Source organism: Maniola jurtina, chromosome 19 (genome assembly GCF_905333055.1).
Source record: "Maniola jurtina chromosome 19, ilManJurt1.1, whole genome shotgun sequence".
Classification (NCBI taxonomy): domain Eukaryota; kingdom Metazoa; phylum Arthropoda; class Insecta; order Lepidoptera; family Nymphalidae; genus Maniola; species Maniola jurtina.
Genome location: NC_060047.1, coordinates 11,897,945 through 11,920,614, shown reverse-complemented (window position 1 = coordinate 11,920,614; position 22,670 = coordinate 11,897,945). Strand labels below are relative to the sequence as shown.

Below are 22,670 nucleotides of genomic sequence, written 5' to 3'. Positions count from 1 at the left end.
TTAATTAAAAAAAAAACTATTTTCCCAATAAGTTTAATTAAGTGAGTTGTGTTTGATTAAGGCGACATTGATGGTTCTTAAGTGAAAATATTACAATAAAACTTTGAAGTCAATAAAACCTAAGGTCAATTTTAAGTTGACTTTTATATTCATAAATGTAAAAAGATTGACTATATTAAAGTTTGCAAAGTAGAGGGTTAAACTGGGGGTGGCGGCGTCCATAACGAAGTCGAACCGATTTGATTCCCATTTGACACATCGTTAAAATGTAAATTCCCTAAATTGAATCCGATGTACTGTACAATTATTGGGTTTTATTTATGCAGGAATAGATAGCCTGAAACCCACGCTGTATGTATCGGAATTTTGTATCACGCAATTATTTATTACATGATTGCCAGAAAAAAGGAGTGTAATGTTTTAAAGGTAGGTATACAGCCTGAAATCATACATACATAATAATATTTATGTGATGGCTATGCGACGGTATTGAGAGGGCTATGTTAGGAGTATCTCTGAAGGATACGATTTGAAATGAAGAGATTCGCAGGAGAAACAAGATCACTGACATAGCCCAAGTTAGCAAGTTGAAGTGGCAATGCTTGTCGCAAGAGTGATGGCTGGTGGAGACGGAAAGTTCTAGAGTACAGACCGAATAACTAAGCGTATTATGGGGCGCCCTCCAGCAAGATGGGCTGATGATATAAAGAGGGTGGTGAGAAGTGGCTGGTGAGAAGTGGCTGGATGAGGAAGGCTGAAGAACGGGTGTGGTGGTGCTCTTTAGGGAAGACCTATGTTCAGCCATGGACCTGTACAGGCTGAAATGATGATGATGATGTATGTGACTTTATTCCACCATAACTTCTCATGGGGTATCGTTAGAATTCTTACATCATCCCAAGTGACACTGGCTGCAAATTTTTTGAAAAAAAAAAAATCAATATGGCCAGGGCAGTCGTGTTATTTTTTTTAATTGAGATTTGTTTACCTACTGTATTAAAATTAGCTTAGGTATTAAAATATTTTCTGTTCCACCTTTTAAAATAGGGTTTTTTTGTCCGTTTTCTTTTCTCGAAACTTATGGCACTCACTAGTAACTAATCTCGGATCCACCTACGCCTGGTAGCGTCAACCGGTTGGTACCAGGGGAGCATTAATCCACAGCGTGTGCGGCCGTTCATATCGCGTATTTATGAACACCACCGAGCTCATGAGCGCTGGGTACATGCCTGTAATATAATACCTACTTGTTGGGGGATTAATCCGATGTTTGTCTCTGTGTTCCTTTGACGTGGCCATCTTTCATTTGATAGTAATACCTGTACCTACTTGAGATTTAGTTACGTTGGTTCAAAACCAAGGATGTTGTGATTACCGTGTTGCCTTTGTTCTTAAGAGAATGCATTCGCGACAGATTGAGTCTGCGTGTCAAACGCGTCGCGAGCAGAGTCCCTGTGGCAAAGGATGCGTTCCAAACGCGTCGCGAGCCGAGTCCCTGTGGCAAAGGATGGGTTCCAAACGCGTCGCGAGCAGAGTCCCTGAGGCAAAGGATGGGTTCGAAACTAGTCGGGGCTTACATCGACAAACGTAAGTATAGCCGTAACAAATTATACCTACTTGTAATGAAAAAATACTTATGTTTTTTTGGAAAAAAAGGCCATCTTATTTATGTGGCGTAAACAAATCCTTTCGTATATTTCTAATTATATTCAGTTAAAGGCAGAAAAAAATGATAATATCACGCAATCTCAGCAGTTACTTAGCGGGGGGCTCGCAAGACTACAGGATATTATAAGCGGGTGGAAAAAATGCAAAAAAATCCAGCCAAGTGCGAGTCGGACTCGTACACGAAGGGTTCCGTACCATCGTATAAGAAATAACACTTTTTTTTTTTTTGTGATGTAACCACAAATTCACAGTTCTAGGATTTTTCCCTTTATTCGTGCTATAAGACTTTGCTACCTGCCAAATTTCATGATTCTAGGTCAACGGGAAGTACCTACCCTATAGGTTTTGATTCTCTTGACGGGTCTTGACACACAGACAGACAAACACACAGCGAAGTGATCCTATTAGGGTTCCTTTTTGAATTCACGGTTTTCGGATTGTTTCCTTTACTTGTGCTTTAAGACCTTGCTACCTGAAAAATTTCATGGTTCTAGGTCAACGAGAAGTACACTAGAGGCTTTGATCTTTGACCGGTCTTGATGACAGACAGACAACGAAGTGACCCTATAAGAGTTCCTTTTTTCTCATGAGATACGGAACCCTAAAAAACATGCAAAAATGCAAAAATCGAGCACGACCGCACCCGTATCATCTTTGTATCGCGAGGCGAAAATTAATACTAAAAACAAAAAGCCTTACTTTATCGAAACCGGGACGATGTCATCGTCCGGAGTTGTACACACTGATCCCTCGATACTGGACCGCGTCGCGGTTTAGCAATCACACAGTTTGTAAATGGCCATTACATCTTGGAGGGTAAGATAAGCCCAGAGAGAGGATGCGTTCAGTCGACCTATCAGATTCTTATGTGACTGATAAAATATCATGTCATCTTTTAAAAATCCGATTGGTTAACTGAACACCATCTCATCTCCGCTCTGCTTACGTGGAAATGGCTAACGTCAAATCGCTCGTGGCTTGTAACAACTAATGCCGCCGAGTTTCTTGCTGGTTCTTCTCGGTAGGACCGGCATTCCGAACCAGTGGTAAATCATTTGACGAAAGCACTTGTAAAAGTCTATTTGAATAAAAATCTATTCTATTCTATTATATTCTAATGCAGGTTATGGCAGGAAGCCCCAGGCTACTGATTTCACTCGTAGCTTCCACTTTCGCTTACAGTGGCAGGATTCTGAACTGTATGATTCATAAACTGTGGCAGCTGTACCCCGTGCTGATACAATCACATGCCTTTTCTTAACCTCCCGCATTTAACATTATTAATATCAACCTTTTCGCTCTTAATTTAAAGCCTAAAGCATATAAAGTATTTCAAAACCCTCAAACTATATATGGGAGTTTTTAATTAAGGCAACACCAGGACCAATCACTCAAGATACGAATGTCAGAATGTTTTGAACGGCGCATGCATTTTTCGGTGGTACAAAGTGGCCAGACCAAAAAAATAATTAAAATCAATTAACAAACAACCTTTTTTAATTAGTCAAAAGAATATGCTTGGAATAAGTAATTATTTTGGTTTTAGTATTGATATGTTTTATTGACGGTAAGTAAGTTTTCCAATCTGGTCTGGTCTGGTGATACCTAGATATTAATTAAATGATACCTAGTTAATGTTTTTGATACTTTTATACAAAATTAAGCATACATTATAATTAATATACATGTGTTATACATAAGGTGCCTAAACATTCCTCGTGAAATTAAAAAATTGATGGTAAAAATCGCATTGGAACAAACCAGAGATTTTAACCTTTTTGCTGCCTCGAAGAGCATGTAAAACAGTCGGTCGCGGTATCATCAATAATAATAATAGGTATCTGACAAAATAATTAATTTATGAAGGAAAAAGCGCGCTCTTAGCCAAATCGTACGGAACATACACCATGAATCTGTGAGTCAAGCGACTCACCTCATTATTATCTTAAGAAACCCTGTACCATTAAGGGTCATGACCCTCAGTAATGAGGAATACGACGAAGAGAGAAATCTGCAAAGTACTAGAAACCATAATATAAGTGGAAGGTATTATGACGTATTCTGCGAGAGTGCACAAAACTGACGACTCAGGTCTCAGCGGTGATTAAGCGTGCGCGGCAGTTTCCTTTGACTCCGCTCCGCTGATGTCGCTCCGTGCAGCTAATGTCCGCCGCGACATCGACGGGGTGGCTGTTAGAAATAATGGCTACAAGTTTAACCAAATAAATCTTACTGGAATTTTAGACTACAAAATGACTTTTTAAAAGTTACCGCAACAAAAGTTAAGTGCTTGCAAAACAAACATCGCTATAATGGAGCTAATTCGGTTGTTCATAATCTCTAAACCTAACTAAAACAGGTTGAAAATACTGCGAACCTTATCACAGTCTTCTCTGCTTTAAAAGATAGCATTACTTTTAGACCTTTCAATTTAATTTAGTTTAGAACCAAATTGACACCAATATACCACCTTTTTTCCACGCATATGCAAACTGTGGAATCAACTCCCATCGGCGGTGTTCCCACTAGATTACAACATGGGGTTATTCAAGGGGCATACCAACAAATTCCTGAAAGGCCGGCAACGCATCGGCAGTTCCTCTGGTGCTGCAAATGTTCACGGGCGTCGGTAATCACTTAACACCAGGTGACCCGCCTGCTCGTTTACTCACTATTTTTTATATATAAAAAATACTACGTCCATAAGACACGGCTCTACAAATAGTTCTAATATTGAACTTCAAAAGCTATTTTGATTTCTAATATGTCCTCAAACTAAGTATTTGCAGATGATCTTTTAAAACCACAAAGCATTAAGCATTCCAAAGTAACAGTTTTATGAGATCGAGTAAAACGTGTGTCATTTATACTCGTACTAACGGCCGAGGCCTTGATTTCGCTTCATTCCTTTTGTTCTAATTTTATGAAGTGCTAAATGTTTTGGTCGCTGTCTGCGCGACGACACCCGTTAAAATGCAAATTTATGCGAAATCATAGAGATTTATGCCACGAAGCTCATGATGTATGCACACTTCGACGAAGCGGCTACGTTAACGGACAATGTTGGAGATTTGAGATCATCGCAACCTGTTTTTGTCTTGTTTTTGAATTGCCTGAACAATACCTATGGCTAATTCTGTGGAACTTAAATCTCGAAATTAAACTAAAATCGTATTTTTTTTGTCCCTTGAATGTATTGCTGACCTTTTCATAATGCTTCCCGTGGAAAAGGATAGCAGTAGATTTCGACCCATCAATTTAATTTAGTTTAAAGATTGTTTTCAACATAACTTGGCATAGTGTGTGACATTGTTTAGTGTAGTAGTGTGAAAGAATTAGTGGGAGCCTGGGAAATCTCAGAATCGATTAATATCTCTCAGTGCAGCGATTTAATAAAATCATTTATAATGTCGTAGTTATTATAAATGTAGTATCGATGTTTGTTACTCCTTCACGCCACAATGAGAAAATCGATTTTGGCTGAACTTTTTACTACTTTAACTACTTTTCATTCCGGAAAACCGCGCTGACTGAAGTAAGTATCTGAATAAAAAAGCTCATTCCTCTAGAGACGAAGTTCTTAGTTTCAAATATTTCATCAGGTCCGTATCTCTTATCAATACAAATGAATAATAGAAGATAAGAAACAATAACAAAATAGAAAGAACAAGATCCAACCACCTGCTCCATATGAAAATACCAGGGTACTATAAATATTAAAGAGATGGCAGGCGAGCGGTACATTTGCATACGATGTTCAATTACGATCCGGAATATGGAATGTATTATAAGCAGCTCCTATATCGTTATTCCTTTCGGGTGGAAACGCTTACACAATATGATTATTATTTTTGCAGTGAAAAATTCATGAAAACACAAATTTTCCTGAAATTAATCATAATCCATACTGATATTATAGGTAAACACGAAAGTTGGTATGTCTGTATGTCAGTTATTCACGGCTCATCTGCTTTACCGATTTTGACCAAATTAAATACAGAGATAGCTTGACATAGGGAAATATATAATAGTAAAGTAGCCTATATTCTAGGCTACTTTATTCCGGAAAATCAGAGTTCCCACGGATTTTTTAAAAACCTAAATCCCTACCGAAGAGGTTGCGGGCATCATCAAATATTTGGCGCAGAGATAGCTTGCATCCCGGTGAAGGATAAAGGCAACATTTATCCCGAAAAATCAAAGAGTTCTCACGGGATTTTCGAAATTGAACTTTAGTCATAGTCATAGTCATTTACGAGTATATAGTCGTGGGCATTATCTAGTATAGTGTATACAGTAATATGCAGCGTGTGTGTTAAATCATATACTATAACAAATGAGGTATGTACCAATAGTTAGTGCCATGGATTCTTTGTTGTCTCTGCTACTTGACAAACGTTTTATTGGTCCTTCGAGTTCACAAATGATGTTCCCGCGATCAGCTGTTTGCAGGGTTGATACATTAGAGTTTTAAACAAATTCCTATCATCCCGGTGTATCCAGACTATGAGGTTCATTATTTTGTTTGAGACACCATCTACAATCGGTCCAAACCACAGCTTGGCGGGATGTTACGGACATTATCTAGCACCTCGTATAAATGACTTTAATTTAGCTTTATTCATAACACTTCATATCGTTGTTGGCGTGAAACCGCACCGTTTGCGGTAATGAGAACCGCCTGCTTAGACGTCGTAGCAAAAAAGGGTAAAATTGACAAACGCGTACAATAAAACAGGCACTAACGAGGTCTAGCAAAGCATAATAACATGTCGAGTTAAGAGTTGTGGTCGGACTCAACTATGCGCTCAACCGCAGGGCGTTTTGTCGCTAAGAAAAGAAAGACTCGAAACCTCTGACCTCTACTTATATAAGTACACTGGACTTGCGATTGCCGACATTTTTTAAGCAACTTGATTTTGGCGCTTATACGCATCGACCCTCAATCGTCATGTGAGTGTGTAATCGTGGTAACACATTTTGCACAAATTACATTTGGTATTTAATATTACACTGTTGTTACAATACTTTTAAAATGCAAAAATTTACAAGTGTACTCGGAACTAAATGTTAGTGATGGTACGTCTGTCAACATAGTGTCAACACGAATACCATTTGACACAGTGTCAATTTTAATTCCCGGTATGCTCGCTTCGAATCGACATAAAAATAACTGTTACTTTGTATGGCACACCTCTTCCAGCGTACTTGTGCATGTCCATTCAGTGACCGAAACCAACACCATAACACAGCGTTCCATATTTAAATTACTTCACCTTGGGCACCAATAAGTCGCTTTACAGAGTACTTACGGGTGATTGAATTAATTCGGTACTAACCGTAATCGATTTTTAGCTGTCGAGTACCGCTACTCGCTGGTAGATGGCGCTGTAATTATTCCAATTTAGTGTTGAGCTTTGCCGTCCGTCCATCATCATTGGCATTGTTTTAAACCTATTTAAACAGGCGTTTAAACATTTTTATGAATAAAAATCTAGTTTCAAACATGTTTTTATTTAGTTTTAAACAAACATTTCTTAACACTGTTTTTTTCCAACCCTGGTTGTCGTATCATGCACACTATTAACCCGTAAGTGCGTCTATTTGTTTATTAATTTCAATGGTACCATTTAGACGTTTACCACTTGATTTTTGGTACAGAATCAGCTTAGCTAATGGCAAGCCTAAAATTAGTGCTATCTCTTTCCGCAATGAATATTATGAATTATGATAGTAGGTACATTTAGACCTATCTACTAAATTAAACTAAAACGACAGACACCCTATTTTTTATCCCAGGAAATCAAAAAGTTACCACGGATTTTTGACAAACCTACATCCATGCGAACGAAGCCGCGGGCATTATTCAGTAATTCATAAAATACATCATGTACTTACCTACTCTGTGTCTACTCAACAAAGTCAAAGTCAAAATCATTTATTCACAATATTGTACACCTTTAGATTTGAGAGATGACATAGTGGTGATTATAATAATATATGTAATTAATTACGTAAACTTAAAACTAAAGCTACGAGGTTTTCAAACGCGCCCAGGTCTGAGAAGAGCCCACAACAAACTCAGCCGGGTATTCTTTATTTTTTTTTTAAATAAAAGATTTAAGTATAAAAGTACAGTACTCGCATAATGGTGTTTCAAACCGTGTTAACTCCATTACAGTCAATTGTCTTTGAACAGTAACGTCCCGTTTCCCACAAAGCGCGCAGGCCGTTGTAACTGGCAACACCCGCCATAGCGGCGATCACGGCCACCATTACCGGAGATTACCTCTAATGTAATGTGTTGGTGATTTGAAATAATCACGCGAATGCAGACACGCTGTCATGTAGCCATTTAATCAATACTATTGTATAATGGCATTGTAATGGTCCGGTCTTTTGCATAATATGAATTGCTAGCCATACAGTATACGTCCATTGCTGGACATAGGCCTTTCCAAGAGCGCGCCACCAAACACGGTCCTCGGCCTTCCTCATCCACCCGCTCCCCGCCACCTTCTTCAGGTCATCGGTCCAGCGGGCTGGAGGTTGTCCCACACTGTGCTTACCGGTACACGGTCTTCACTCCAGAACACGTCGGCCATCGGCCGTCGGTTCTACGACAGACATGACCTGCCCATTGCCACACATGGTAGAGTTTATTCCGGCGTTTCTTCGGCTTTAGGCATTTGGCTTTCTATTTGTCTGTCTATCTGTCCGTCTGCCATGTCTGTCAAGAAAACCTATAGGGCACTTCCCGTTAATCTAGAATCATGTTTGGCAGGTAGGAAGGTCTTATAGCTCAAGTAAAGGAAAAACTCCGAAAACCGTGAACTTGTGGTTATATCATACAAAAAAAAATTAAAACATGTTCACGAAAAATTCAATTAACTAAATCACATAAAGATGGTGCGGACGGTTATTAACTTTCAGACTTCTAAATAAAGATGTTAGGTATATCTTGTACGATGGTAGTTCATGGTACGTGTGCGAGTCCGACTCGCACTTGCCCGGTTTTTTTTACACAAAGTGTCACAGACAGGACAAGCTTAAGCCCATGATATTTTATTTCGAATAAAAAGCTATGAAATCATTCAAGTTTATGATGAAAAAATTTACGTTTTCCTTTTAAGTAATTTTATGACCGCTATAATATGACCAATTCAACAATTTTAATCTCTTGATGTTCAGAAAATTATTTATGTTGCATTTTTCAATCGTAAAACGTAGAAATATCAACGAAGTATGGACGAAGAAGACATTTTATTACTTAAAAACATTCTTTAGGCAAATATTATAAGGTAGCCGTGGCCATGACTTCATTCTGGGAAAATTAATCTTTCATATTTATTGTACCTATCCTTTTATTAGGTAGGTACCTACGCATCCCACCAAAGATTTTATTCCGCGATAAAAATTGATACCTATCTATTTCAAGAAATGTATCTACCAACCTCTTTAAGTATTCTCTGCACCATCAAAAAGGTTAAGAGGTTGGCAAAATCCACACACTGTAACAGGGAGTCGACAATCAACGTGAAGTTCCAACAATAATTGTTAAAATTTTAACCCATCGCTGACCCATAAGCACGGGTCTCCTCTCAGAATAAGAAGAGCCATAGTCCAAACTGGTCAAGTACGGATTGGCAGACTGCACACACCTCTATATATTATAAGTATAAGAAAAAACTGTCTGACTGACTGACTGATCTGTCAATGCACAGCTCCAACTGCTGGAGATAGTTATCATGACGTAGACATCCGTCAAGAAAGGATTTTTGAAAATTCAATCACTGAAGGGGTAAAACAGGGTTCTGAAGTGTAATTCACGCGGACAAAGTCGCGAGCATAAGCTAGTTAGATAAAATTATAGGGAACTCTCAGGCATGCAGATTTCCTCACGCTGTATTCCTTCACCATAAATGCAAGGAATGTAATTAATTGTTTAAAAGGTAGGTACCTATATAACTTCGAAATGTTGCCCTAGATTGAACCTCGGACCTACCGAATGGGAGGCCAAAGACTTAACCACTAGGCTGCCACCACTTTTAAGTAATTGTTCAGTTTAAAAAATGGAGCATGTTATAACTAATTAATAACATTTAAATGAATTTGCATATTCCGTATGCAACTGTTACTTTTTTAATTCGTCTCTCAAAATCCGGATTACGTCGACTCAGCGGGCAGCTTCGTTGAAAAAAAAGAAAAAAACCGGATAATGCTGACCGAAGCGAAAAAGCAATAAGACGCACGTCAAAAATAACTTGAATTACAATTTTAATCTTGTCAAATCCCCGTTTTTATTGTGATCGGGCGGGCCGCGCGCTGGGGACATAATTTTCGTTTTCAAAGTTTATTTAATAAGGAGTGTCCGCTACAAGAAATCATATTAAACCGGGACCGAGGTCTCGTATAAACTCGCGATTTTTATATCCCACTCATTATTATTTTTGAACGGTCGAAACGGCCGCTTATGAATAAAAAGTCTTTATTTCGATGCAAAAATATTGTCCGATGACAAAAAGCTTTGGATTGCGTGTGCGCTGTGTAGGACGGGGCCTACTTCGGAGATAAAATAGCCAAGCAGCAATAAGGTTAAAACAGCGTGGGTTTTTAATAAGTATGTTATTTTGAAGTTGCAAAAACAAAACCGAGGTCTTGTAGGCCGTCGGGTGCCGCAAACGAAGTTATCCACTTGTCTTCCGATTAAGGATATAGACTACCTTATACCTGCAATCAGAATTCGATTCCCAGTTGAAAGTCAATGACACACACTTTATGAAGGGGAAATGATGTTACGTCAGTCTTTACGCATTGTGGCTAATTCCATTCTAAGCAATCTCAAATTAAACTACAATGACAAATCTTAATGTATTGTTATCTCTTTCTATGGTTTCTTGCGAAAAAAGATAGCATATCTAGATTAGATCTGTCAGTATCATGAAACTAATAAGTAATTAGTTCCATGGTCAGTATAGTTAATTATGATAGGTTCCTATACTGTGCATAATAGAATTAAGTACATTGACTACTAGGCAAGTCAATTTAGTTTAGAGATTCAGTTCAACAAAATTAGCCACATTGTCTATCAGTTGATGCCAGAATAAACAAGTGTAAATTAAAAATTTATAACACCCCCGACAAGTGAAGGTTACAGTAACTAGAAAAGAGCTGATAACTTTCAAACGGCTGAACCGATTTTCTTGGATTATAGCTAAGAACACTCTCGATCAAGCCACCTTTCAAACAAAAAAAAACTAAATTAAAATCGGTTCATTAGTTTAGGCGCTACGGTGCCAGATACACAGATACACACGTCAAACTTATAACACCCCTCTTTTTGGGTCGGGGGTTAAAAATAGCCTATGTTGCCTACTCTACAGGTCTTTAATATCCATCACAAAAAAATCACAATAATCGGTTGCTCCGTCGCGGTATGATTTAAGGGCACACCTCTCTCTTTATCTCATAATAATCACTAAGACCCATTTGCACTCGGAGCAGATAGCAATTAAACTGATGTTGTTGTCACTTTTTGACAAGAGTATGAATTCGGTTGCCAAAAAGCGACAGCACTAAAAATTTTCTTATTATATTAAGTTTTCTTGTGCAAATGAGCCTTAGAAATACTGAACTTATTTTTGACATAGGTACCTACCTAGGCAACACCCCTATATTGCTTTTTCTTTTTTCTACATTCCTTTTCCTTTCTCTACATTCCTAACATAGTATGTCTATTACAAAACACCGGGTTTTTCTAAGCGTTTATTTTAAGTAGATGGGTGTTTTATCAAATTACTATAATTTTGGTCAAACAAAACTACGAGCTGTCAAATTTGACGTCGGTTAATCATCGACTTGACCCTTTTTTGTTGCTTTAATCATTTCTTTAACAGTGGTCTCTCCGTCACCAGCTCCATACAAACGCAGTTTGGTTCTCATTTGAATCTCCTTCTTCTTCTTCTCAGACTAGGGTACGTTTGGAACCCTCGTAGCTTTAGTTTTAAGTTTACGTAGGTAAATAATAATCAACATTACATTATTATATTACAAATTCCATAATAAATAATTGACAACCAAAAAGTGCAGTAAGCACAATGGACTGATTTGATATGAATATTAACCAAACTCGATGTAATTTTGTAGAAACTTATCTAAGTATATCTATGTCTGTGGTTTAATAACTATTTTTAAAGTAATACTTATGGGTGTAAGGATTTGTGTAGTTGTGTAAATTCTTGAGACAGTGTATCTTTGAAACTGAATATTTTAACTAAAATGTGAAAAGCCACAAACATAGATTTTAGTTCCAGAACGTATATCTACAAAATTGTATTTGAGTTTGATTGGTTATCATTCAAATGAGGGTCAAAGTGCGTTTGTATGGAGTAAGTGACGGAGAGACCTCTCTTAAGGGCTTTTTAAACGGACCGCATGTTTGGAATACCGTCTTGTACTTTATGGTTGGAATCACTTTTATTGGAATTTAAATGGGTACGCCTAAATTGGTCCAGAATTCAAATCTTGTGAGGTTATCCCAACTATTTGACGGCCAGGTTCCCTGCTTTGTAAGATTTCTTTTTTAACCCACTTTAATTGGTTTATTTCGTGAATAAAATCATTTGGGATTTTTCTCTTCTTTGTTCAGCTTGAATTATCACACTGATTTGTGACTTAAATCTTAAATCTTCATAAATCTAAGCTAAGTTATGAATTTGTATTTTTATTCATTAGTACTAGATCTTCAACATATTTTTGTCCGCGTGAATTTAGGTTTTCAAAAATCCCGTGGGAACTCTTTGATTTTTCGGGACAAAATGTAGCTTTTGTGTTAATTCAGGGTAAAAGCTATTCTCCATCAGCCATGGAATGTTTTGTGTGGCAATAAAGCATGTATCTATCTTTATTCTCCTTTTATTAAATCTTCTTCTCAGACAGTCATAAACTAAAAAAGATATAAGTACTCGATATATTATGACGATAAATAAAACATGAATATTGAATTAAAATAGTCTTACGTTTCCTCGACCCTATTAGATTAGATATTATTAATCCAACTAGAAAGTGTACGTACGGGAGATGTTATCAATCGAGATATAATGGACGTGGAAAAACAAACAGCACGGATCAAGATAGCCCGATGTAAAGCGGAAACTATTAAACCAACGGCAAGTTCCGACGTCGAAGCACCAGATACTAGCGGAGATTTATCATTCCCTCACATTATTCATATCTCAACAAAGAGGAGCATAAATTACGCGCCCCGAAAATATCTAAATCCTAATCCATTCGCCTCGCTTGTCCCCGACTGAATCCGATTTTAAAATATTTATGAAAAGGCAAACAGAACAAGAAAAAAAACGCGAAGAAATAAGACGAGAGACAGAATTAGAAATAATAATAAAAAACATGCGCCTCGAGAGCGAACGTCGGAAAAAAGTTAAAATGATCGTAGGGCATCGAGATGGTGTGTAGGTTTTTTTTCAACTCTCGACGTATACTCAGTTTCATTAGATTCGATTCAATTCAGGCCGGATTAGTCGGAGAAAGGCCTCTGATAAAATGCGATGCCCGTTGATTTATACGGGCCGTTTTTGGTCTGTCTACCGTAATGAATCGTTGGCGGATCTATCTGGTTTTTACAGGTGACTTTGAAGTTTAATGGGCCCAAATTGCCGATGTTTTGCGAAACGTAAAGTAGGCCCGCCAGAATTGATCGTGAGAAATCGGCGAGCTCCGTTAAATTAAACCCTCAATATCTCAACGTTAGTTAACTAAAGGTAGCCACATACGTAACTGCAAGTTAGATTATTGTGCAAGCAATACTGCTGCATTACCAATTTTTGTGCAAGCATGCTTGAGCGTCTGTCCGATGATTTTGTGCAAGAATCTTGCTTTTGCAAACAGATGAATATTGATAGAATTTTCATTTTGAATAAGCTACACTTGGATAAACATAATTGAGCTCATAATATTGTATATGCAGGTAACAAGTTCGCACAATCATATGCACGTCGTTTGTACGTACGTCCTCAATATAAATAGTCCTGCGTAGGTATCTATTTTAATAGTGTACAATGGCTACTAAGTAATTCCAAATCACTTTCAGATTGAATTGAATAAATTGTTAGAGTTTAGCGTATTAAATGTAAACAATAATATAAAGAAGGTTAAAGAGACAGTATTTGTTGTTAAAACTAAAAGAGGATGCTAGCAAGTCTATCGTTTAAGCAAAAACTGATGCTTATCCATTACAGTTTTTACTTTTTTGGGAGTTAGGGGTCCAAAGTATACCTATGTCAACATAAGTTTTTGCAAATAAACATCATCTTTCTTGTACAGTGTATAACTTGTGTATATAGGAAAATTGTCTAAAAAATTGTCCTTTTTAAAGAACTTGGTTCATAATTTCCCTAGTTCCCAAAACTGCGTTATGAGAGTTTGTTTGTAAGCTTTAGGTATAAGTCTGAACATTCCAACCGCAGAAGAAATAATAGGTACATCCAGTCCAGTCCACGTGCTCCCGCCAGTGCAAGTGACAGGTCCTAAAATTAGTCACGTGGCGATAATAGCCGCGCGGGGTGGCCGCCGCTCGCCGCTTTTCTGGGTTCCGTACCCGAAGGCTACCAACGGGACCCTATTAAAGCCTCCGCTGTCCGTTCGTCCGTCAGCATGCTGTAATCTCATAATAGATTGAGTTGAAATTTGTTTATTTTTTGTTTTTTCATTCATATTCAAGGTAACCCTTGGCCGCAATGTCACCTGGTGGAAAGTGATGATGCTGTCTAAGATGGAATGAAATTTTCAGAGTATGTGTTTTTTTATTGCCGCTATAATATTATATAACATACTAAAAATTTCAAAATGGCCGCCAACAACGAAGTTGTAACACCCGGCAAGAAAACTAGATGGCACTAACTAATACCTTACCGTTAGCTAGCGCTATGACAAACCGAGAACCAGGGTAGGTATATATTGGCCAGCTCACGCTTACCTCAGGTACGGAACCCTTCGAGTGCGAGTCGGATTCGCACTTGACCGCTTTTTTCCCCAATTCAGCCCGCTTGTTTACAACAGTTGGTGTCTATCGATCGAGTAAAGCGTTACTCATATTTGTTTGAGGGGCGTTCTCGGCTGTTTTCCATCGATTTTCCACTGGACTGTGTATGTGCTAGTAGGCCTCCCATCTTCTGCAAAACGCGAGGACAGCAACGCGAAAGAGAATAATTAGATCTATTATTCCACGACTGTCCAAAAAAAGGAGTGTAATTTTCCAATACAAGTTAGCCCTTGACTGCAAGGTCACCTGGTGGTAAGTGATAATGCAGTCTAAGATGAAACCGGGTTAATCTGGAATGGGTATGGTAGTTTTCAAAATATACTCCTTTGGTTTCTACAGGTTATGACGTAATGTTTTAGGGTTCATGTATGCGAGTTTTTTTATTTCACTATAAATTCTAAACGCCTGAACAGATTTGGATGTATGGGGTATTGTAGTATCCTTACATCAACCTTAGGAACATTGGTTATTTTGTTTGAAAAAATAACATGCCAGGGTTGTAGAGTACGGTTTGTTTTTAATTTTCTTAACTCTCACTTATTTGCAATTTTCAGCAGGAGTTTTGACTATAACCGTTCTGGCGGTTTGGCACTAAGTAGCTAGGTAGGTATTGTGAAATTTTCGGGTCCTTTTTCCTAATGTTTCCTAATTCCATCTGCTCGTTTACCTACTAGGTAGGTACAATAGATGGCGAATGGCGATGAATCGAGATACCGTTTGAGTTCAATTACCGGTCGTAATTTGAGGTCTGAGGGTCGTTCTTCATAGATTTTCCGTTGGACTGTGTATCAAACCCACCTCTTGAAACTAGAGCATGTTTCTACTAAAATTAAAAAAAAAAACCAAGTTAGATGAAGCAGTATTTTTAGTAGGAGTTCATAGATTTCTATAAACAAGCAAGCAATAGTTAGCGAGCCCGGTACTTAGTCAAGGATTAGGTATTCTAATTCTGGTCTACCAGGCTGCCATAAAACGGGACAGATCCTAGCGAAAACAGGACGTATGGTGGACCAATACATTACATATCTCGGGTAAGGCTTTCGATGCGCTTTTACGTAGTTACGTATCTCTCATCTGTGCGCGAGTGCGCGTGTGTGCGTCCAGCTCGGGGCGCACTGCTCGATTAGCGCGGCACCGCCAAGCCGCCTGATTGGGCCATCCATCACGCGCCCCTGCGTCCCGCGCCTCATCCCATACCCTCCCGGCCCTCGAACACAAACCCACCCCACGCTACACTCAACCTTGAAACCTACACTTTAGAGTTCAATTCGGGTTGTCGTCGATAGGGTTCGTTTCCACCGACGCGTTAATGCCGCGACGCGCGCAACAAAGATCGAGACGTATTTTTAAGACGGATACTTAGTGCGTTACATTATTATAGTTTTGTTGTTTTTTTCGAGCCCGTCCGTGTAACTCACACGGTGTTTTCGTATGGCGGGCCGGGTCGACGCACCGCTCCGGTTATGATACCGAATGCCTTGAAGATTTTTGATTGAGGTTTTATTTTATTTGGTGCGACGTAGCCCCGATTACATTTCTCGTATTCGTTCACCGCGAGGCCCGGTTTTTGTTTCGACGCGTTTCATTGTTCGTAACGAGATCGATTTTAACGATAAGCGAGCTTTTAATGAAGACGTGGGTGTGCCCCGCCGGAGCGCGCTTTGCTGCGCTGCCTCCGTGGGCCGTGGCCTTAATGGCCCCTGCACTTGAAATTCTGCCACTCCAGACCAACATACCTACCTATAGCATTGTCATGATGGCCTAAGTTATCACGTCATATCCTAAATGGACGTAGATACCAATCCAAATTCTAAATAAAGAAATTCCTTTGCAAGTAGAGTTTTTGTTACTCCATCAACAATGCTCTCAGGATGTCTAGTCAGACAAAACCTGTCTACCTAGATAGTTAGCTTTCTGGTTCGATTCCAATACGTACAAAACTTACATCGGATTTCTATATTCAATCTAAGGTGGTATTAGGTATTCCTAACAACGTTGTTCTTTATCCAAAAAGCAAAAATCATACAATTTTTGACAAACAACGATAAATCAAATACCTACTTATGTACGTAGCTATAGCAACACAACGAATAAGAATGCACTATTCTATGCCCATTAAACAAAATAATAACAACTTATCTTATCACTTTGCTAGAAAAGGTGAGGTCAGTACCTACTTTTAGTTGTCATTGTTTTCGACTTGCCACTTATTAAAATTTTAGTTGCGAGTCTTGTGAGTCTTGTCTAGTTTGTTTACAAAGGCATACTTACTAATAATTAATTATGACAAAAAAACTGTGTCCACGTTACCAATATTACGAGATTTGAATAATAAATGAGCTGAAATGGTTTAACCGTAGTTAGTGTACCTACATTGGGACGCGTGGGCGACGATTGATAACTTACTGGCATCTTAACGGAGTTTAACTTAAGCTTTGATAACTGTAATTGGTCAAACTTGTTCGTATCAGACTTGGACCAAGCCAGAGAGAGCTAGTTGTCATAATTACTAGAGCGTGCAATGTCAGGCAAAATTGCCTTAATGCCTAACATCAACAGTGACACAGGCCTTGTGAATCTCATTGCAATTAAGTACTTATCTTAATTATTGTTATTGGTTGAGTTTCTTATAATCTCGCTGCAACTGTGAGTTTAAACCAGTGAGTACAAAAAAATGATGACCAATCGTAATGATGTTAATAATTATACTTTCACACTAATATTATAAAGGCGAAAGTTTGTGTGTATGTGTAAGTGTGTATGTTTGTTACTCCTTCACGCAAAAACTTCCAGACAGATTTGGCTGAAATTTGGAATGGAGATAGATAAAATCCTGGATTAGCACATAGGCTACTTTTTATCCCGGAAAAACAAGAGTTCCCACGGGATTTCGAAAAACCTAAATCCACGCGGGCGAAGTCGTGGGCATCGGCTAGTGCTCATTAAGTTTATTTCCTTTCTAATGAGTATTGATTTATGTGGTGTATACAGATCAGCCGTGATAGTCTAATGGTTAAAACGTCCTCCTCCTATTCAGTGGAAGTATGTCAATTTTTTCGTGGCGGCCTATGATCTGAACTCTCCTCATTCTGAGAGAAGACATGTGCACTAGTGGGTCAATCATGGGTTGATCATGATGATTATGACAGTTAAAGCAGATTAATTCAGAATGTAGAACTTCTGAAAACTGTTACTCTCTAGGTCTATATCTCTCTGGTCAAAGCAACGGCAGAGTAAGCCCAGTTAGTGTAAGTGCCTACTTAAAAATGATATTAATTAATAACTGGCCTGGCGGTGACCACATCTGATGGTATGCGATAATGCAGTCTTAGATGGAACTCGTTTGTCAAGTAGGTAACTGTTTACCTTTAGGTGTGGCAGAAGCCTTCTAAACACAAATTATAATTAAGATATTTTAATGTACAAGTGTAAATTAAAAATTTATAGCACCCCGACAAGTGAAGGTTACAGTAACTAGAAAAGAGCTGATAACTTTCAAACGGCTGAACCAATTTTCTTGGATTATAGCTAGGAACACTCTCGATCAAGTCACCTTTCAAACAAAATAAATAAATAAATTTTATAACAATAGAGTGATACAAACAGTGCGTTTCCACGGTACAATAAACCGATCGGTAAATACCGTTTACGTAAATGGAGGTTCATTCTTGTGTTATTCTTGTATTAGCATATAATCGGCTGCATCGCATGCCTACAGGGTGAAGGGTCAGCCCAGAACACACGGCCAGACGAAATACAAATTGCACTCTCACGGAGACCACCGGGTGTCTCCATTAAAAAACGAGATATGCATAAAGTAAAGTGGCCTAACCCTAGAATAAAGATTTTTAAGTAACTTTCATAAGGTGTGTCCGAGGTGTGCCGTGCGTCACTTACAGGTATCTAAATCACACTAATAGTATTAGGGCGAAAGTTTGTGTGTATGTGTGCATGTTTCTTACTCTTTCACGCAAAACTACTAGACGGATTTGGCTGAAATTTAAATTGGAGATAGATTATACCCTGGGTTAACACATAGGCTACTTTTATAGCGAGAAGTTAAAGGGTTCTTATGGGATTTTTAGTAAACCTAAATCCACGCGAACCAAGTCGCGGGCATCAGCTAGTAGTAGTTTAAATAGGTCATTCATGAATCATAATAATCTAAGGAAATGAAATTTTGGAAAAAGCATTCTATGCTTTTGATCTATCTAGCCCAACACATAAATTACAATGTTACATTCTATTTATGCTGCTAGCTGAAAGGTCAGTCCAGATCACACGGACAGACGAAATATAAATTGCACTCTCACGCAGATCACCGGGTGTCTCCATTAAAAAACGAAACATGTATAAAACACAGTGGGCCTATATTGAAATTTGGATTTTTAGGGGCATATTTCAATTATTTTGGGTACCTAATGCAATAATAATTGGGCACTGGGTATTTCAATAAATAAGTACCTACTTACATTAATGATAACTCAATTTAAAATGGAACACCGAAACTAAACAAGGAAGAGTTACCTATTGATAAAAGTATAAAAACAAACTATAAATTACAATTCCCATATTTGAATTTTGGTAAATCGCTTTGCAAAAAAAATCTACAGAATGGCTTAAGCGTTTGAAGAACTGTTTCAGACATATTAATATGCCATGCTGATAAATAATCTTACTAGGTAAGGTAAGATATTATAATTAGGAAGATTAAGTGCAGTTACAGTTAGTTTATTGGTTTTATTGGTTATTTATTGTAATTAATAGTCTAACTATATATTTTGCACGCCATTCACAAATGGCGAAATGAAGGACCAAGGACCTATCAATATACCTACCATCATTGTTACTCACATTTCGAAAAATAAAGAAAGAATCATTTCATTTCATTTACAGCACGCTACAGAAAATATATAATATCTCTAAGATTTCCCAAACTTTACGTTAGGTCACTTTGATTCTGCTGGCACCCATTTGTACACCACATCAATTAATAGTCCGATATCTTCACTCGCGACGGAATCGTAAAACAATATGTCAATGTAACATTCGAAGATATCGCGGAAATGGTGTCCCATTATTAATAACGCCTTACGCCAGTTTTACGGCGGCCATCTTTGATTTTACGAGTGTGAGATCGCGAACACTTCCTCAATCCTTACTTTATCCATAGCATAATAATAAATGCAAAAGTATATGTGTCTGTATGTCATCTTTGCACGGTTTAACCGTTGGACAAATTTGGACGTTTGGCACAAAAATTTGGCTAGAATTTCAGAGACTTGCCTATTTGATCCCAGAAGATTATGTCATTTCATATTTAACTTAGTCTCGCTGCAAAATCTAAAAGATAATAATGTACTAGTTTTACGCTATCTTTGGTTTTATGAGCGTGAAATCGCGATTGCTTCCCAATGTGAGATTATGACTCTCCTTACTACGTTGCTTATCTACCTATTTATGATCCTGCAAATTTAATGGCTAATTAAACGTGCAATCTTGATAGCTTTTTAAACCAATAAAACTGTTGTGTTGACGAGGAATCTGTTAATAACACACGAAGATGGGAAATTGAAAATTGCATATGCTTGTTTTAGAATGATTTAGGAATTGAATCCTTACTGTTTGTAGAAAACGGTGTTTAAGATAATGTTTAATGTATTGCTGTCACTCTTTTACAATATGAAATAAAAAGGTGACAACAATAGATTTAGGTATAATCACTGACTAACGTCATAAGTAACACCAAGATTGAAGGGATGAATAAGTAAATGGATCGATGATAGACAACGCTTTCTTAATTCTAGCCAAACCGAAAAGGTAGAGAGCTGAGATATGCTTGCTCGACGCACCTATAATATCTTGAAACAGCTTTTTTAATAATTAGGTATATCTGGTATCCACAGATTACATAAAAAATTTCTATGGAGACCTACATGCAAGATTGTTCACGCTTTTACTTACCATTCAAGATCAAGAATCAGAAAATTATGGTATATTTTGTAATCTGTCATCCGAAATGCGCGTTACAAAATGTTGCGCTCCATATTTAGAAGATGCTAACAATCACTCCGTTATTGATCTGGATTAGATCATTAAGCAGGACTTTGTTAGACGTCGAATGGCCATCGAAGAAGCAGTAAAGAGACTGGCATTTATTTTATCAGGTCCGGTTGATATCATTTCAATCGGTATTCATTACAAAGTAGAGTTTTATCGCTCGTTGGGACCGACGCTACGAATCAAGGGCTATTATTTAAATTGCTCAAGTCTGCCTTTAGGTACGTAGAGTTAAAGACTCATGCCTGTGCCTGCCTAAGATAAAATAGATTAAATCTAGCTTGTTTTGTTTTCATTTACGTGTATATCCTTAGGTGCAGCAAAATCTTCCCTTTCTTTTACAACATATAATTTTAGACAAAGTGAAATGTTTAGCACTACTTTTTGAAGTCTCAATTCAGATGAATTCATTGTACAAAAAATTGATAATCATTATTTACCTAACTGAATTAGTTTTTGACGATATCTTACCTACTCAAGATAGAGTCAAAAATTGTTTTTCGGTAAAACAGCTTTGACTAAATTAATTCATCCTGCAAGAGCCAATATTATGGATATATTTACAAAGAAAAAGTCTGTTAGTGGCAGTATGAAATTGAAGATTCTTTAAGGGAAAAGCCATACCGCTAGGCATTTCATAAAATTCCAATACGATTGAGGAACTTGGACGCTAACAATGACAAAAAATCAGTTCATAAAAAAGGTGGTTTTTTTCATTCCTTGCTGGGATAGATAGACCCAGTATAATCGCGTCGTGGAACTTACGAAGTATGGTCATTCGCCAATAATGCCGGCGCAATTTTCGCACACATCCAACAGATGTGGTAGCCAGGTCCCAAACTTTTAGAACAGGATTTTAGTAAATTTAATATAATAATATATCCGTAAAATGCAACAACACCTATCTTTAATTAACACACTTTAGTCCCGCATCTTGTCCACATAGATTTAAGCTAAGAGAATTCCTTTGGAATTTTTAGTGTGAATCGACATTATAGAGAAAACTTCTAACATTGATTCCCAAAATCTTTTACGACGCAGTTTTAAGACGCAGTAATTTGAGCATTGATATTTCAGCCAGTTATGTTTTCATATTAAGTATAATCACTCCAACTGAGTTACACAAATTGCGAACAGCATACTAAAAAGATAGATAGTATTAAAATTGCAGATTTGTTTCATCATAGACTAAGTAGGTACCTATTAGGTAGGTAAGTGGGTAACGAGATTTGAATGATGCTGTAATATGTCCAAGCAGAGTAACAAGAAATATGCAATAGGTACATAATGGTATGCATACTTGTTTTTCAACTTTGACCGAGCACCAAACAGTCGCTTAGTCAGTAGAAACATTAATCGAGATCCTTTAATTTATTTCATGCCTAGGAAAGGTCCGTGAAAGACAAAATGAATGGCACCACAGGACGATCGGTGCGTCGACAACGGAACCTCGGCCTTCGGCTTGAAAGCAAGCGAAATGAGTGCCCCAAGACCGCTAACACTGAAATGCATCTTTGCGCTTTCGAGCGGTGAGCTTTGACTCTGTCTTACCACAGATGTAAGATAAGGACACGCAAAAGAATACAGACTATGTTAACTGGGAATAAATTCGATTATTGAACAGTCGAACATTGGCGGTTGCGTCGTTTATTCTCGGGACGAGCGCTAACGAACACCGATTCCCGCTCTAATTTGCGGACATGGCGAGCGATCGATCTCATTGGATTTTTTGAAAAAGGAACGAAGGCACCTTATGAGCTGAGCACAAATTGAGCAATTTCACTCTATCCCTCTCCCACTTATATGTTACTCTATTACCATTTCTGTCTTCTAATTTAGCATCTTAAGTGCGAATTGGGAATGAGAATATTAAAAATCAGCT

The 22,670-nt window shown here is 37.9% G+C and overlaps 1 protein-coding gene and 1 long non-coding RNA gene across 4 annotated transcripts in view; one reads left to right on the top strand and one right to left on the bottom strand.

The window, feature by feature from the left end:
• The window catches only part of LOC123875258 (homeobox protein homothorax), a 476,104-nt gene that overhangs the window by 161,829 nt on the left and 291,605 nt on the right, over window positions 1-22,670 (bottom strand). The gene's annotated exons all lie outside the window — the stretch shown is intronic.
• Window positions 8,119-22,670, top strand: part of LOC123875265 — a 29,534-nt gene continuing 14,982 nt past the window's right edge. The window contains exons 1-2 of the long non-coding RNA XR_006798116.1: window positions 8,119-8,148; window positions 11,031-11,035. This is a non-coding gene — a long non-coding RNA (uncharacterized LOC123875265). The remainder of the gene's footprint in view (window positions 8,149-11,030; window positions 11,036-22,670) is intronic.